We start from the raw sequence: 16,278 nt of genomic DNA on the forward strand, positions 1-16,278 counted from the left end.
AATCTCCCATTATGCAAAGATTTGGGTAATTTAATTCCAATATTTTCTTGTGCAGTTGTTGGTAGAATTGCTCTTGCTTAACATTAGGAGCACATATTGCTACCAACAATATTTGTTTTTGATCCATCATGATTTTCACCATTAATATTCTCCCCTCTTCATCTACATAAATTTGTTTGGGATTCATCTTTTCTTTAATATAAAGGGCTATTCTCCTTTTCTTTTGAGATGCGAGTGTAAAATAAAGTTTACCCATTTTTGGTTGTTCTAGGATTTTTAAGTGTTGTCTCTTAATATGTGTCTCTAGGAGGCCAATTATATCCATTTTTGATTTCTGTAGTCTTGTAAAAAAATTCTCCTTTTTAAAGGAGTTCAGTCCATTTATACGTATTTATTGAAAAAATTCCAATCTCCTCCATAATTTTCAATGATGTCTCCGTCTCAGTCTTCTAGGCGATCTAATCTGTCTCTCGTCTCTTGGTCTTGCACCTTCTTCTCCCACGTAGTCCCAAGGGATTGAAGACCTCCAAGGTGCTTCCAACACATTTATTGTATGTTCTGTGTTCAGTTGTGGTTATTAGTCAAGGATTCCCTGTAGATGGTTGACCCCCTTTGTAGTTTGGAAAGAAGGAGTTTTGGGAATTTGCAAGAGGATGGGCAGTGTTTTACCGCTACAAAAAGAGGAGAACAGAAAAAGCTGCCATTACGCGTATGATTTATGTGCAATATTGGAAGACGATGGAAATCCCAACGGACTATCAAGTAATAGAGAAAGTATTACTATGCGCAGAGTCAGATCGAATGACATATATTCTCAAAGGGAAAAGTGAATCAATTTTCAATAAAAGTTGGGACTCCTGGTATTCATGGTTACAAAATAGAATATTTAATCTCAACGGGGGAAATACCAGATGATTGTGTATTATTATTTGAGGTATAGAATCTGGAGATATATACAATTATAGATTTCTAATATTTGGTAATTAAAGGTTACTTAGCCCGGGATGCACGAGAAAAAGAAATTAGGGGTAGTATTACACTCCCCGGTCCTGTCTAATGTTGTTTTTGTTTTTTGGTGTCTAGGATGTTTTGGTGTTTTTCTATTTGATGCACTTTTCAGTACTTTGTAATAATGTTCTTGTTTTTTTATTTAAAATTTGTTTAATATTTTTTTTTTTAAAAAAAGGAAAAAGCTGCCATTAGAGTGGTATTGATGCAGGGGCCGAGTAATCAGCCAGGGAGAGCAGAGGAGGATGGAGAAAGGGAGGGAGCAAATTTTACTAACTCAGCCTTATCCTCTAATCCTCCCATTCTAGGGACTGTTACAGGCTCCTGCTGCTATTCTGTGATAGTCACTGTTAGCTTCGTGCTCCAAGGGGGTTCTCAGGGGTAGCACCAAGTCTGCAATTTTGGCTGCAGCCAGCAGAGGTGAAGTCATTGCTTCGCCCCCTCCCATATCTCAAAACCCTTGGCGTCTACTCTATGGACCCTCTATCACTATCTATTGAAGACACTCATTGCATTTTTTTTCCTTCTTACCGTTATTAGGCATCAGAGCTATACCATGTGTGGATTTTTGTTTTAGCCATTCATAAATGCACACTGATCCAGAAGGTTAAAGCTACAGGGCTGCAGCAGTTGAGGTTGTAACTTTAAGGATTCATTTTCCATGGAAAGTAGTGAAGGCAGATCAAAATTTGAGAATAGAAGGAGATATCTTCAGCAATTTGTTTTTAGCACCAAGTTCCTTTTCTGATGGAAGTTTAAAGCTCTAGGATGCCTGCCCTTTGCAGGGCTTCTATAGGACTGCAGAAAGGCCATTGCTGAACTTCAAATGAATACATAGGTAAATGATAAATACTATCCTATTCTACACATTCTACACATACTTCAAATGAATACACAGGTAAATGATAAATACTATCCTATTCTACACATGCAGTGTATAAAGCAGGCAACCTTGGCAATTTTAAGACTTGTGGACTTCAACTCCCAGAATTCTCCTGGCAGCATGGCTGCCTAGCCCTAGGCGAATTCTGGGAATTGAAGTCTACAAGTCTTTAAATTGCCAAGGTCTGACAGCCCTGGTATAAAGAATAATTGTGAAAAGAAATGGATTGGAATCCTGGCAGATGGATCTTAATCCTTCCAGTTGCAAGCTGTCAACTCTCTCAGGTAAACCAGACAAGAAACCAGACAAGATGAGATAATTCTACTTTGCCATAAGGCTACATTAACAGAATCTTTCACATCTGAAGGTACCAACGTCCTGCCACCATCTTTAACTGCTTGATCCATTAGGACCAATCCTTCCTAAATTGCGTCTGTGACTGTTAAGCCATTGGGGGCTCCTACTCCTCTTGCTGATTGTCTCCTAGGCATCATCTCTTTTCTTGGCTCTTTCAGGATTGTCCACACATTCCATTACAGCAGCTGACCAATTTGGGCGGGTCTACGACAACTCGCTGTGGCCAACTTGCCAGGGACAATTCACTGCCGGACAACTTGCCATGGCCAACTCACTGTGGGACACCTCACTGCAGGACAAGAGTTACACTAATATCCAAGAAATGGTAGGATAGAATTGAAAAGGAGGAACAAAATGACAGAAAAGGAGATAATTTTTAATTATTTTAAATACCTAAATTGAATTGTTAACTGATTTGTCCTGTAGTGAGTTGGCCGTGGTGAGTTAGCCATGGCAAATTGGCTGTGGAGAGTTGGCTGCTGCGAGTTGGGCACGCCAAGTTGTCTCATTCCTAATTTGGGCAGGCTTGCCATTAATTCTGCTGGAGTGTTCCCATTCATACCAGGACAAGCACGTCAACAGGGAGAAGGATGGGGCGTTTAAACAGTCAAAAATGGCAGGAAAGCCTAAAATATTGAATCCCACCCTTTTTATGCACCCGCCATGAATATCAAAAGGGGGCGGCAAGGCTCTGATTATTCACTCCACCTTGACTTTTTAAAACCCTCCTAGAGATCCTTCTCCAACAGAAATTTATACAACTTACAGATTCATGGGGAATCTATAGATCCTGCTGCTATTCATTCTGCAAGAGGCTGCCCAGCATTAATGTGATCTTTAAAGATATGCCAGCAAGCTTTGTATGGATGCTTAGGCACATAAAACAGTGGGGTAAAGAACAAAAGCCTTCTTATTCACCCTGCCAAGACATCAGTCCATATCACGAGCCCTACAGAGTTTTGCATTAGAAACTGCATATGCTACCGGTAGTTCCTTTAAATGGGGTCTTGTCTGGCCCTTGGTCTCCACTGAAACATTATAGGCGTTCTAAATACGTATATATATTTTTCCTCCTCATTCTGCAGAATTTGGGGGGAGCCCTGGTGGTGCAATGGTTAAAGTGCAGTATTGCAGGAAAACTCTGCCCACAGTCTGGAGTTTGACCCTGATGGGGCTCAAGGTTGACTCAGCCTTCCAGCCTATGAAGGTCGGTAAAATGAGGTCCCAGATTATTGAGGGAAAATATTTCATGGCGAACCGCGCCCACCCCACTGCCGGCAATGGCAAAAAAGTCACGATACATCGTGACACGTCACGCAATGTGGCGAGTTTGACACCCCTGCCCTAGAGAGTGCTCTAGAAAGCTATGTAGTGGTATATAAGCCTAAATGCTACTGCTGTTTTGTCTGGTTCAGGCCATCATTGGTTTTATGTACCATTCCCAGCCATGTTAATTTAATTTGATGCGCGATGTGGGGGGTAACCTCAAATGACATGCTTTTCCAAAATGCCAGGTTCAACCAGGTTCTTCATCCCATTTCACTGAAATGATTCTCAGATACAGTAAGGGAATCTACCTCGCTCTTCAACTTCTCTGCTGAGAAGCATAATATTATTTTTGGCAGCTTTACTCAAAAGAGTAGCCTATATGGTATTAAGCCAGTAAACCACGGGAAAGGAACCCTTTTGTTCTGATGCTACATGTTACTCTGTGCTTTGCCTTTTGAGTCACAGCTGTCTTCTTCCACACACAGTACAGACAGTTGGCAGAAAGCCTACTTTTATATGCCCTTTGCGAGCGATCAGTTGAAATGATTTGGTGAAAGTCATTTGTCATTGCTGGGGAAGAGGTTGCTTTGAGAGACAAACAAGGGACTGACGAGACAAGTGAGAAAAAGAGAAGTGACAGAAACGGGGTAGGGGGGAAGGAGAATTCAGAGAAGGAAAGAGTTGCTCCCACTGGTATACGTTCTGCAAGAGGCTGTGTTAATGTGTTAATGGTAAAGATACTGAGCCTTTGGTATTCTATTACATCTGAAAGCTTTATACCAGAGGTCCTTCATCCCTGGGCTATGGGCTAGTACCAGTCCTAGCAAGGGCCTGTTAGGAATTGGCACACACAGCTGGAGGTGGGCACTGGGTGAGCAGGCAAAGCTTCACCTGTATTTGCAGCTGCTACTCAGTGCTAAGCATCACCATCTCGGCTCCACCTCAGAGCATTAGGCATTAGATTCTCATAGGAGCACGAACCCTACGGTAAACGCTTCATGTGAAGGATCTAGGTTGCATGCTCCTCCTTCCCCCCTCCCACCCCGCCCACACCCAGTCCGTGGAAAAATGGTCTTCCACAAAACAAGACCCCAGTGTCAAAAAAAGGTTGTGAACCACTGCTTTATATGGATGTTCATGCACACATAGCAATTCAGTGAAGAGTTAGAGACTTTATCTTAATTTAATTTAATTTAATAACACTTATATACCGCCCTTCTCCCTGAGGACTCAGGGCGGTTCACAGGGCAGAATAAAATAGCGAATACAGACATTAAAACAGGATTAAACAATGGCCCTAGTTAAGAACAATATAAATACAACGCTAAAAACCCCCAGAAAAATTAAAAAGCGAGAGATAAAACAACCCCAACACTCCCCCTCAGGCTAGGCCGGCTTGTACAAACAGAAATGTCTTAAGATCGCGGTGAAAGGAGCGAAGATCGGGCGCCGTCCGGAGCTCTACCGGTAGCTGATTCCACAGCTCCGGAGCGCCCACAGAGAAGGATCTCCCCCTGGGGGCCACCAATCGACATTCTCTGATCGGTGGCACCCTGAGGAGGCCCTCTCTGTGGGAACGCACAGGGCGCAGGGAGCTTGATGCCGGCAGCAGATGTTCCCTGAGGTACTCCGGCCCCATGCCATGGAGTGCTTTGAATACCGTTACCAGTACCTTGAATCTCACCCGGAAGGCAACTGGCAACCAATGCAGCTCACGGAGCAGAGGTGTAACGTGGGAGTATCGGGAGACTCCCAACACCACTCTCGCGGCTGCATTCTGTACCAGTTGGAGCCTCCGAGTGGTCCTCAAGGGCAGCCCCATGTAGAGAGCGTTGCAGTAGTCCAGACGAGAGGACACGAGCGCATGAGTGACTGTGCATAGATCATCCCGGCTAAGATAGGGCCGCAACTGACGCACCAGGCGAACCTGTGCGAAGGCCCCCCTAGTCACGGCTCCTATATGATCTTCCAAGGTGAGCCGTGAATCTAGGAGGACCCCCAAGTTGCGAGCCCTATCTACGGGGGGTAATGATTCACCCCCCATAGCTAGAGATGGAATGTCCGAGTAAACCCGGGATGAAGGTATGCAAAGCCACTCAGTCTTGTCGGGGTTGAGCTGGAGTCTGTTCCTCCCCATCCAGACCCGAACCGCCTCCAGGCAACGGGACATCACGTTGAGGGCATCACTGGGGTGGTTTGGGGTCAAAAAGAAAAGTTGGGTATCATCAGCATACTGATGATACCCAACTCCAAAGCCACGAATGATCTCACCCAGCGGCTTCATGTAGATGTTGAACAGGAGAGGCGAGAGGACCGACCCCTGAGGAACTCCACAAATGAGAGACCTCGCGGTCGACCTCTGCCCCCCTGCCAACACCGACTGCGAACGTCCCAAGAGATAGGAGGAGAACCACTGTAAAACTGTGCCTCCCACTCCCAGTCCCCTGAGACGCCGCAGCAAGATACCATGGTCGATGGTATCGAAAGCCGCCGAGAGGTCTAATAGGACTAAGACAGAGGAATGCCCCCTGTCCCGAGCCCTCCAGAGATCATTCACCAGCGCGACCAATGCCGTCTCCGTGCTGTGCCCGGGCCTGAAACCCGATTGGTACGGGTCTAGATAATCCGCTTCATCCAGGACCAGAGGGAGCTGATGCGCCACCACACTCTCAACAACCTTCGCAAGAAAGCGAAGGTTGGAGACAGGGCGAAAGTTGTTCAATACAGCTGGGTCCAAGGCAGGCTTCTTGAGGAGAGGCCTCACCACCGCCTCCTTCAAGACGGCGGGGAAGATACCCTCACTCAAAGAAGCCGATATAACTGCCTGGAACCAGCTGCGTGTCCTCTCCCGGGCTGCATAAACCAGCCAGGAAGGGCACGGGTCCAGTAAACATGTGGTGGTGCTCAGCCTCCCCATGATCCTGTCCACTTCCTCCGGAGTCACAGAATCAAACTCCTCCCAGATGATATCGACAAGACCACCCGTGTCCTGATCGTCAGACTCTGCCCAGTCAGAATCCAAACCGGTCCGAATCCGAGCGATTTTGTCCGACAGATGTTGGTTAAACTCCTCGGCACGTCCCTGCAAGGGATCCTCCCTCACCTCCTGATTTAGGAGGGAGCGAGTCACCCTAAACAGGGCAGCCGGGCGATTATCTGCGGACGCAATAAGGGTGGCGAAGTGGTTGGACCTCGCCTCCCTAATTGCAGCGAGATAAGACCTAATATAGGCTCTTAGTCGCAATCGGTCGGGTTCGGATCGGCTGGCCCTCCAACCGCTCTCTAGGCCCCGTCTCCGACGCTTCATCTCCCGGAGCTCCGCAGAAAACCATGGAGCCCGACGGGATCTGCACCGGGTCAGGGGCCGCAAGGGTACAACTCGGTCAAGGGCCTCAGTGGCCGTCCTTTCCCAGGCTTCCACTAAGGCCTCGGCCGAGCTGTGAGCGAGGGAGGCAGGTGGGGACCCCAGCACCGCCTGGAACCTCTGAGGATCCATTAAGCATCTGGGGCGGTACCATTTGAGTGGTTCCAAACCCCCACGGCGGGGGGTGGCAAAACGGAAGACCAGCCGCAGGAGATGATGATCGGTCCATGACAGGGGCATAATAATTGGAGAGCCCCCACCAAGATCATCTAACCACCGTCCAGACAAGAAAACAAGGTCAAGGGTGTGGCCTCCTTCATGAGTCGGTCCCGTAATTACTTGCGTCAGGTCCATGGCCGTCATGGAAGCCATGAACTCCCGAGCCAACTCAGATGATCCTCCCAGCGATGGTAGGTTGAAGTCCCCCAAAACTATAAGTTTCGGGAACTCAACCACCAGCCCAGAGAGGACATCAAGCAGCTCAGGCAGGGCTGCTGCTGCGTGACTAGGCGAAAGGTACACCAGCAGCAAGCCCAACTGCGCACCAGGGCCGCATCTCAAAAAGAGAGACTCACACCCGACTGTCTGGGGAACGGTGGCCTCCCGCGGACACAAGGTCTCCCTCACAACAACAGCCACTCCCCCACCCCTACCCTGAGCCCGAGGCCGGTGCAGCACCCGGAAACCTGGTGGGCAAAGATCAACCAGAGGTACACCGCCCTCTGGGCCCAACCAGGTCTCCGTGATGCAAGCCAGGTCAGCCTGCTCACCCTCGACCAAGTCTCGAACGAGAGGACTTTATCTTCCTTCATATTGTATTTATTTTTGTTTCCAGGATTCTAGTCCATGAGTGACTTCTGATATCAAAATGATAGGTCATTTTTTTGCTTTGTTTTTTTTTAAAAAACATAGATGAGACAGCTTGAATGACCATACATCAGAAGATGCTTGTGATAAATTCCAAAACAGACATATGTAAACTTAATCCACAGGCTTGTCTGGGACACTACACATCCTCTTCACAACCTGGTTTCCTAGTTACCTTCGTGGTACCCGTAGCAGAACATCCAGTCACAGTTTTGTTCCATACAGTATTAACCTTGTGAACTCTTAGGCTTTCTCTTTTTGCTGTGTATTCAAGATGGATTAATATTTATGTGCATTTATATGTAAGGGTCTAGTTACATACGTGTGTTGCATATAGCATGTTTATATGTGAGTTATGTATGTGTACGCTTTTGAGAGCAGGCAACAAAATTTCACTTTTAAGGTGTGTCAATGTGCCCGCAGTAAAAAAAAATAACAATAAATGTTATCTTAAAACAATGGAAATACAGAGCTGGGGTGTGCATATTGGAATATTTTTGAATGTGTTGAGTCCTGCAGTAGTGCAGTATGGCTCTTGTGGAATTAAGTATATACTCAAAAATTCTTACTTCAGAATGTTCTTTCTATCTTGGTTTGTTCTTTTTGTCTTACTTTGTGTTCTGTTCCAGCGTATGACTGGCCCTTTTTGTGTGTCAGGGACAATCCCTTTTTTCCTTTTTACAGTCAATAGTCTGGAAAAATGCAATCCAAATTTATTTACAGTTCAACAGAATATTTCCTGCAATAAATGAATCAAAATATCAAACAAGAGTCAACAAACAAGAGTTAAACAGAAGTAGCAAGAACAGACCAGGATTCTCTTAGAATGTCTCCAAATGATTGCCTTCAGCAACCAGCCCCACCCACACCTTCCCCTTTTATTATCAGTCCCAAGGCGTGGCTTCTCACTGCCTCCTCCTCCTTTCACTGAGTTGCCTCATTGATTTTCTCTGCTCTGCTCTGCTGGATTGCCTTCTGCTTCTAGCATCTCTGAACAGATTCAGCTGTGACTCTTCTGAGTCTGACACCTCCTCCTCAGACAGCTGAGCCTCATGAGGAACATGACTGGAGGGGCCAGAGGCTGAGAGTCCTGCAGTGCATCAGAGCCTCCCTCTGACACCAAAGGCTCTCCAAACCCCTCCTCCTCATATTCATCGGACTCAGCTGCTGGGAGCACAGGCTGACACTGAATCACAACGCTTTGCTTTTTATGTTAAGCTATGATGAACTTGGGTAGTCTGAAGTTCTGGTTTGGCTCTTCTTCTTCATCCTCCTCTTCTTTTAAACAATTAGAAGAAAAATTCTACCAGACCATGAAATCTTCATCCAGGGTATAGGTAGTCCTTGACTTATAACCACAACTGAGCCGAAAAGTTTTGTTTCTAAAGCAAGGCAGTTGTTAGGTGAGTTTTGCCCCATTTTACAACTTATTTTGCTACAGTGGCTAAGAAAATCCTTGCACTTGTTAAGTGAACCATGCAGTAATTAAGCAAATCTGACTTTCCTTATTGACCAGGGGTCTTCAAGCCTTGCCCTGTAGCCCTGGGTCTCTGCAACTATTGTAAACACATGCCAATCACCAAATGGGTCAGGTTTGTTCGTATGATGAACAGGGATGCTGCAATGGTCCTAAGTGTGAGGACCAGTCACTTTTTTCAGCACTGTCATAGCTTTGAAGGGTTGTTAAACAAATAGTCATAATTTGAGGATTATCTATAGACCTGTACCCTTCTCCTTCTCATCTGAGCAAGTCCCTTGGGTCCTGTAGGTCAGGGGTCTTCAAACTTGGCCCTTTTATGACTTGAGAACTTCAACTCCCAGAATTCCTTAGCCAGGCACTGGCTGAGGAATTCTGGGACTTGAAGTCCACAAGTCATAAAAGGGCCAAGTTTGAAGACCCCTGCTATTGACTTTGCTTGTTGGAGACTATCTGGGAAGGTTACAAATGGTGATCACATGATCCCACAACAATGCAACTGTCATAAATACTTGCCCAGTTGCCAAGTGCCAAAGTTTTGATCATGTGATGATGGGTATCCTTCAAAGATTGTAAGTGTGGGAAACAGTCATAAATCACTGTTGTAACTTCAGATTGTCACTAAATGAATGGTCGTAAGTCAAGCATTACCTGTATTTCTCCAAAAAAAACCCAAAAGACAAGATAAAACAACTAACCTCGTTATCCATCTGGTAATGTTTGTGAAATATTCTTCTCACCAAGCTATTGCCAATGCCTATTTTAATCATATTTTAGTTGCACATGAATATTTTTAAATACTATTTTAAAACTATTTTAGTATTGTTCACACTTCAGCCTGCTTTACTGTTGCCTTTATTATAATATTAGGGTTGCATTTATTATTATAAATATTATTGACCTCTTGTTTTATTTTATATTGCTTTTTTGGTACATGATACTTTTAGTGGGTAGCTGCTGTTTTGTTTGTTTTTTAAATTAATTTTAAATTTTATTAATTTGAAAGAAAGAAAGAAAGAAAGAAAGAAAGAAAGAAAGAAAGAAAGAAAGAAAGAAAGAAAGAAAGAAAGAAAGAAAGAAAGGAAGGAAGGAAGGAAGGAAGGAAGGAAGGAAGGAAGGAAGGAAGGAAGGAAGGAAGGAAGGAAAGAAAGAAAGAAAGAAGAAAGCATACAAAATAGAACTGTTTTGTCTGTTTTATATTGCTTTTTTCTTGTCTTTTACAATAAAGCTGAACTGAATCCATTTCTTTGCTTTTTTTAATCAATTTTTACAGTGTTAAGAGAACTGTGGTTATTAGCTGTTTATTAGCTGTTTAAAAATACATAGCAAGATAAATAGGTGGATGAAATGAAATTAGCTCTTTGTAGGCTAAAATCAAAGATTTCACAGAAAATGTTATATGATATATGAGAATAAATATAGATAAGGTACTTTTGAGCATTAAATACTTTTACCAGGAAGGGAGGGAGGGAGGGAGGGAGGAAGGAAGGAAGGAAGGAAGGAAGGAAGGAAGGAAGGAAGGAAGGAAGGAAGGAAGGAAGGAAGGGTTGGGTAAGAAGGAAGATAGGGTGCCAAAGAAGGAAGATAGGGTATCAAATGGGAAGAATGCTAAAATGCTAAAATGTATCATCAATCATTTTGGTTTGAAGTGACTAGCTTTATTGATCAGTTTTGTTTTGCTTTGGTTTGGTTCGGTTTTTCCTCAAAATACCTTATTTTGTTTCAGAGAAAGGTATATGACGCTCTTTCTTTTTCTTTCCTGATATTAGTAAGTGGGTTTTTTGTTGTTTTCTTTTTGGAAAGCAGAATGGTGAAGCTGTGAACCCTTTAAAGCAGAAAATAGATTTTTGATATCTTGGCTTTATTTTTCAGGATCCAATTAGGAAGGGCTCATGTCTCCCTCTGGGCTTGAGGATGAGATAAATGACGCAGAGCCACAGAAAGAAAGAGAGAGAAAAAAAAACTTGAAAGTCAGAGGTTGATGGTCATGGCTTCTTGCTGCATCAGGGTAAGCAATATTTTAAGCCAAGAGATGATTTTTTGTGGTTGTTGTTGGTTTGGTTACACATAATAACAATAATAATTTGTAAACAGACTTTGAAGGCTGAACCTAGCTGGCCATGATACCAACAGAGGGGACAGGATCAATCCTGCTCTCTGGACGCTGGCACGTCGGAGAGAAAGAGAAATCTTAAAAATCCTGTGGAAGCTTTCTGGCCCACTTTTGCATGGTTCTCTCCCTCATGATTCCCCCCCCCCATGTCCACATGTATTTTGTCAATAATGATGGGCAGCATGTCTTGAAGAAGATCAGCTCTAGGAGTTGCCAAAATGGAGCCATGAGACTGCATATGACTACCGGTTGAGCTTACCTATTCATTGGCCTATTCCAGGGGTCGGCAACCTTGGCTCTTTTATGACTCGTGGACTTCAACTCCCAGAATTCCTGAGCCAGCATAGCTGGCTCAGGAATTCTGGGAGTTGAAGTCCACGAGTCATAAAAGAGCCGAGGTTGCCGACCCCTGGCCTATTCAAATCAAGTTTCGACAGACATATGGTCCTGCCAACTTCTACCCTGTCTCTGGTCTTAGTTGAAATATCCTTATAGCTGCATTCGTTTAAATTTGAAATCACAAGGTCAGCACTTTGTACACGTATTTATTTAGAGTACGGCATATTGTGCATGGGTTTGCAAGATAGATTAACGTTTCACTTAGATTTTAAAAAGTACCCTAAAATATGAATGTTAAAACGATCCATACATACTTTGTATATGAAAAAAATGGATAAAGCAGATGCTTCTTTAATTGTAACAATTATGTTAAATAAGCACAATGTCATTTTAAAAAATGGAGGAAAGGTTGACTAAGTGAACAAGATTGGAAGATGTTCAACCAGATGCTCACTAGTTATATGTGTGTGTGTGTGTGTGTGTGTGTGTGTGTGTGTGTGTGTGTGACATTACATATGTGTGTATGTGTGTATATGTGTGTGTGTGTGTGTGTGTGTATATATGTGTGTGTATGTATATGTATGTGTGGGTGTGGGTGTATATGTGTGTGTGTGTGTGTGTGTGTGTATAAAATCAGGTGCTTTCAGAACACCACCTTGGCAACAATCATTCAGATCATTAATCTTTCTTCTTTGCAGGCAGAGTTTCCTGCTACATAAAGTATGTAGTGGTGAAGCTCTTGCTTAATAAGTAACTTTGTACTTGTACAGCTTTAACAATTATCAATTGATATATATTTATTTATTCATCTTAGGTATATAGCTGCCCATCTCACAATCATGTTGTAAAGTGGGCGACAGTGCTACAGTAATAAGAGCTCTCAGATAAAATGTATGATCTTGGTTCCTTCCAGTCTGATTCATACCTGCTTTGGCACGCTTTGTTGAGATGGATGCTCTCTACTAAGAGAGAATTACCAGGAATATAACATTATCGATAGTCTTAAGTCTTTGAGGAGATTGTTTTCTAAGTTCCATTGACTGCCATATCTTCCCAGAGTTTTGGAGGAAGTGGGGGCTACTACAAAGTGGCACCATTAGACTCCCTGAATCTGGAAAGAGTGCAGAAAAGAGCAACAAAGATGATTAGGAGGCTGGAAGCTAAAACATAGAAAGGATGGTTTCAAGAACTGGGCATGGCTAGTCTAGTGAAGAGAAGGACCAGGGGTGACATGATAGCAGTGTTCCAATATTTGAAGGGCTATCACAGAGAGGAGGGGGATAACCTATTTTCCAAAGCAGCAAAAGGCAAGATAAGCAGCAATGGATGGAAACTAATCAAAAAGAGAAGCAGCCTAGAACTAAGGAGAAATTTCCAAACAGTGAGAACAATTAACCAATGGAACAGCTTGACTTAAGAGGTTGAGTGAGTGCTCCATCACTGGAGGCTTTTGAGAAGAGACTGGAGAGCCACTTGCATGGAGTGATATTGGGTCTCTTGCTTGAGCAGGGGGTTGGACTAGAAGACCTCCAAGGTCCCTTCCAACTCGGTTGTTCTATATGCTGAGTGCTACAGTATCAGAATATGGCATTTGAAAACCTCTGCTAAGTCTTTGAGAATTGACCCAGAGTATCCTAGAAGCTCTCTTTGTTCCCCATATTTAAGTGTATAGGAAACCAAAAGAAGAATCATTGGCATCTTTTCATTACAACTAGTCCCAACCAGTGGTGGGATTCAGCCAGTTCTCACCGGTTCAGTAGAACCGGTAGCTAATTTTTTGTTGCCCAGGCCCAGAATGGACCTCCGGAAGCAGCATCCACACAGAGAACCGGTCGTTCCCACATTTGAATCCCACCACTGGTCCCAACCTACAACTGGCTGCTCAGCAACCGTTCAAGGTTACGACTGACCTGAAAAAGGGAACTTTTGACTTGGATTCAAAATCAGGCTGCATGATTGACTTTCAGGAGCTTGGTAATGTGGCCACATTTACAGCCGTTTACAGTGTCCCACAATCATGTGACTGCATTGTACAAGAGTTTTGCCAAACCCGTTTTGTGACTGTTAACAACATACAGCCATAAGCTTCTGTTACAGTTGTGCAGTATGTCAACAACTACCTGTATATAAGTTAATGATACTCAGCTGTGCTTTTCCTTTCTTATGAACTCAGGGTTGGATGTTTCCAGAGGGCTGAATAAACCGAAGCTAAGCCCAGTTAAAACAGATCTGTAAAAGATCTGAGTTTCAGCCTTTCATAGATAGACTATGAATAGAATAGATGCATTCCCACTCAGCGACCACAAATGCAGTTTAGGAATCCTTCTAAAACCAGTATAGATAATGGTTAGTCCCAGTGCTTTTTTTGTAAAAGAAAAAGTTGCCGGAACTCACACATGTCATACAACCCGCCTTGCCTACCCTACAAGGTTCCATCCAAAAAAGGTGCCGGAACTCCGTTCTGGGCGTTCTATGAGAAAAAAAGCCCTGGTTAGTCCCATAATAGCTGAAGCAGAAAAAGTCTTTTATCACAAATATGCACTGAATGGGTGGCATATACATCTGTCATATAAATAAACAGACTAACTCTTCAAAACAAAGTCCCATTCATATCTGACACCAGACAAATTTAGTCAAATGTACCATGATGACAATAATCAGGGTGCTGGAGACATTATATAATTCTGCATTATGTCACATTGCCCAAATGGCAGATCATTGCTTACCACTGAATCATATACTTATTCTCAAGTGCTACATAAAAGACTGGATTAACTCCAAAGATTTAGAATTTGCATTCTGTTTACTAGCAGCCATAAAATAAGTATTGTACAACATTGGAAGGCAATAAAAAGCACTGAAATTTTTGAACTGGAATAGGATATGCAATCATAAAATCAACTTATATTATTAGAGGTTGACAGAACCTCCATAGAGATAAGTTTATACAAAAGAGGTTAGTATGTATAAACTTTTTAAATGACACATTTCAGGCTAGGATCTAACTGTGGCTTTGGATATTATTATTTTTTTATGTTATCATTGGGCTCAGATTGTGTTTGCAGAAATGCTCTTGATAAACCATAGAAAGAAGACATTAGCATGATGAAGAGTGAATGAATGTATAAAACTTTCTTATTCAGTCAAGTAGGAAAAAGCTAGGAGTAGGGGAGGAATATTAGTATAGTACTGTAATACCATAGTACGTTGCTTTCATTACTTAATTCCATTAAGTATTAGCACCCAAAGGAGGTTGCATGTGATACTACAACTAAACATATACCTGCTAAACATTTTAACATGCAATAAGAAACTTCAGTTTAGTGAAAGCTAAAAGTTAAGTGGCTTTTAGCGTTTGAAATAACAAAGCTAAAGATGATCAACACCCTTAAGCGGCAGCACAACTTTATATTTCTATTATAGCTGCTTTCTATAACATTAAGAACTGGATAACACCATGCCTGAATGTTCTTGCTTTAACTTTCCCCTAAGATTTTAGTTTATTTCATTATTTTAGAATGTGGCGTGCATTGTCGTTGGGTTTTTTTTTAATTGTGAGCCTGAAATTAGACTTGAGAGCAGGGTGTTTGTGTGTGTGTTTTTTAATTGATCTGTAAGCTGTTTGGGGCTTTGATAGCTTTTGGTGGGCTATAAATGTTCTAAATAAAAAAAAGGAATAGAAAGCAAATTATTCAGAACAATAATCTGCAGTACCAAAGAGATATGACATGATAACATCCTGAAGCCAGGATTCTGAAAAGCAAATGGCCCACATTATAAATAATAAATGGGTGATTTATTAAGCCTGGCTGATAATAGTTCACTGTCTTAAACTGCAGCTGGAATCAGAAAGCATCTGGAGGAAAAACTGAGAGTAATGAAACTTTTCAGTAGGATAAACTGAGGCTTGCAGCCTGATCCTATCCACTTTCTCAGAATAAGTGGGCATAAGATGCATAAATTCACACCATGGAGTAATTTGCATGGAACTCAGTACAGGGAGTCCTCAAAAGATGACCACAATCGAACCCAAAGTTTCTGTTGCTAAACAGGACAGTTCTTAAGTGAGTTGCGCCCCATTTTATGACCCTTTTTGCCAGTTGTTAAGCAAACCACTGCAATTGCTAAGTGAATCTGGCTTCCTCCGTTGACTTTGTTTGTCGGAAGCCAGCTAGGAAGATTGCAAATGGTGATCAAATGACCCCAGGCGTGCAACTGTCATATATACCGGCCAGTTGCCAAGTGTCCGAATTTTGATCACATGACCATGGGGATGCTGCAGTACTTGTAAAGCTCAAAAACTAGTCCTACGACAATTTTTTCAGGGCTAGTGTTACTTCGGGCAGTCACAAAATGAATGGCTATAACTCAAGGACTATATTTCTAAACAACTAGGAATAATAGTTCCATAGTAATTCCACCTAGAGTTAGAGCGACAGAAAAGTTTTATTTCCCACCAGAAACCTTTTTGGTTATAATGTGATTGGTGATTGTCCAAGATCACATGCTGTGTAAGTCCTTACAAGGTGGACAAGGAACCTGTTACAAAAGTAGTGGAAGCCTTATCTATTAACAGGCAAACAATCCCCCCAGAATAACAA

The sequence above is a fragment of the Vipera ursinii genome (genome assembly GCF_947247035.1).
Source record: "Vipera ursinii genome assembly, chromosome: 2".
Classification (NCBI taxonomy): Eukaryota; Metazoa; Chordata; class Lepidosauria; order Squamata; family Viperidae; genus Vipera; species Vipera ursinii.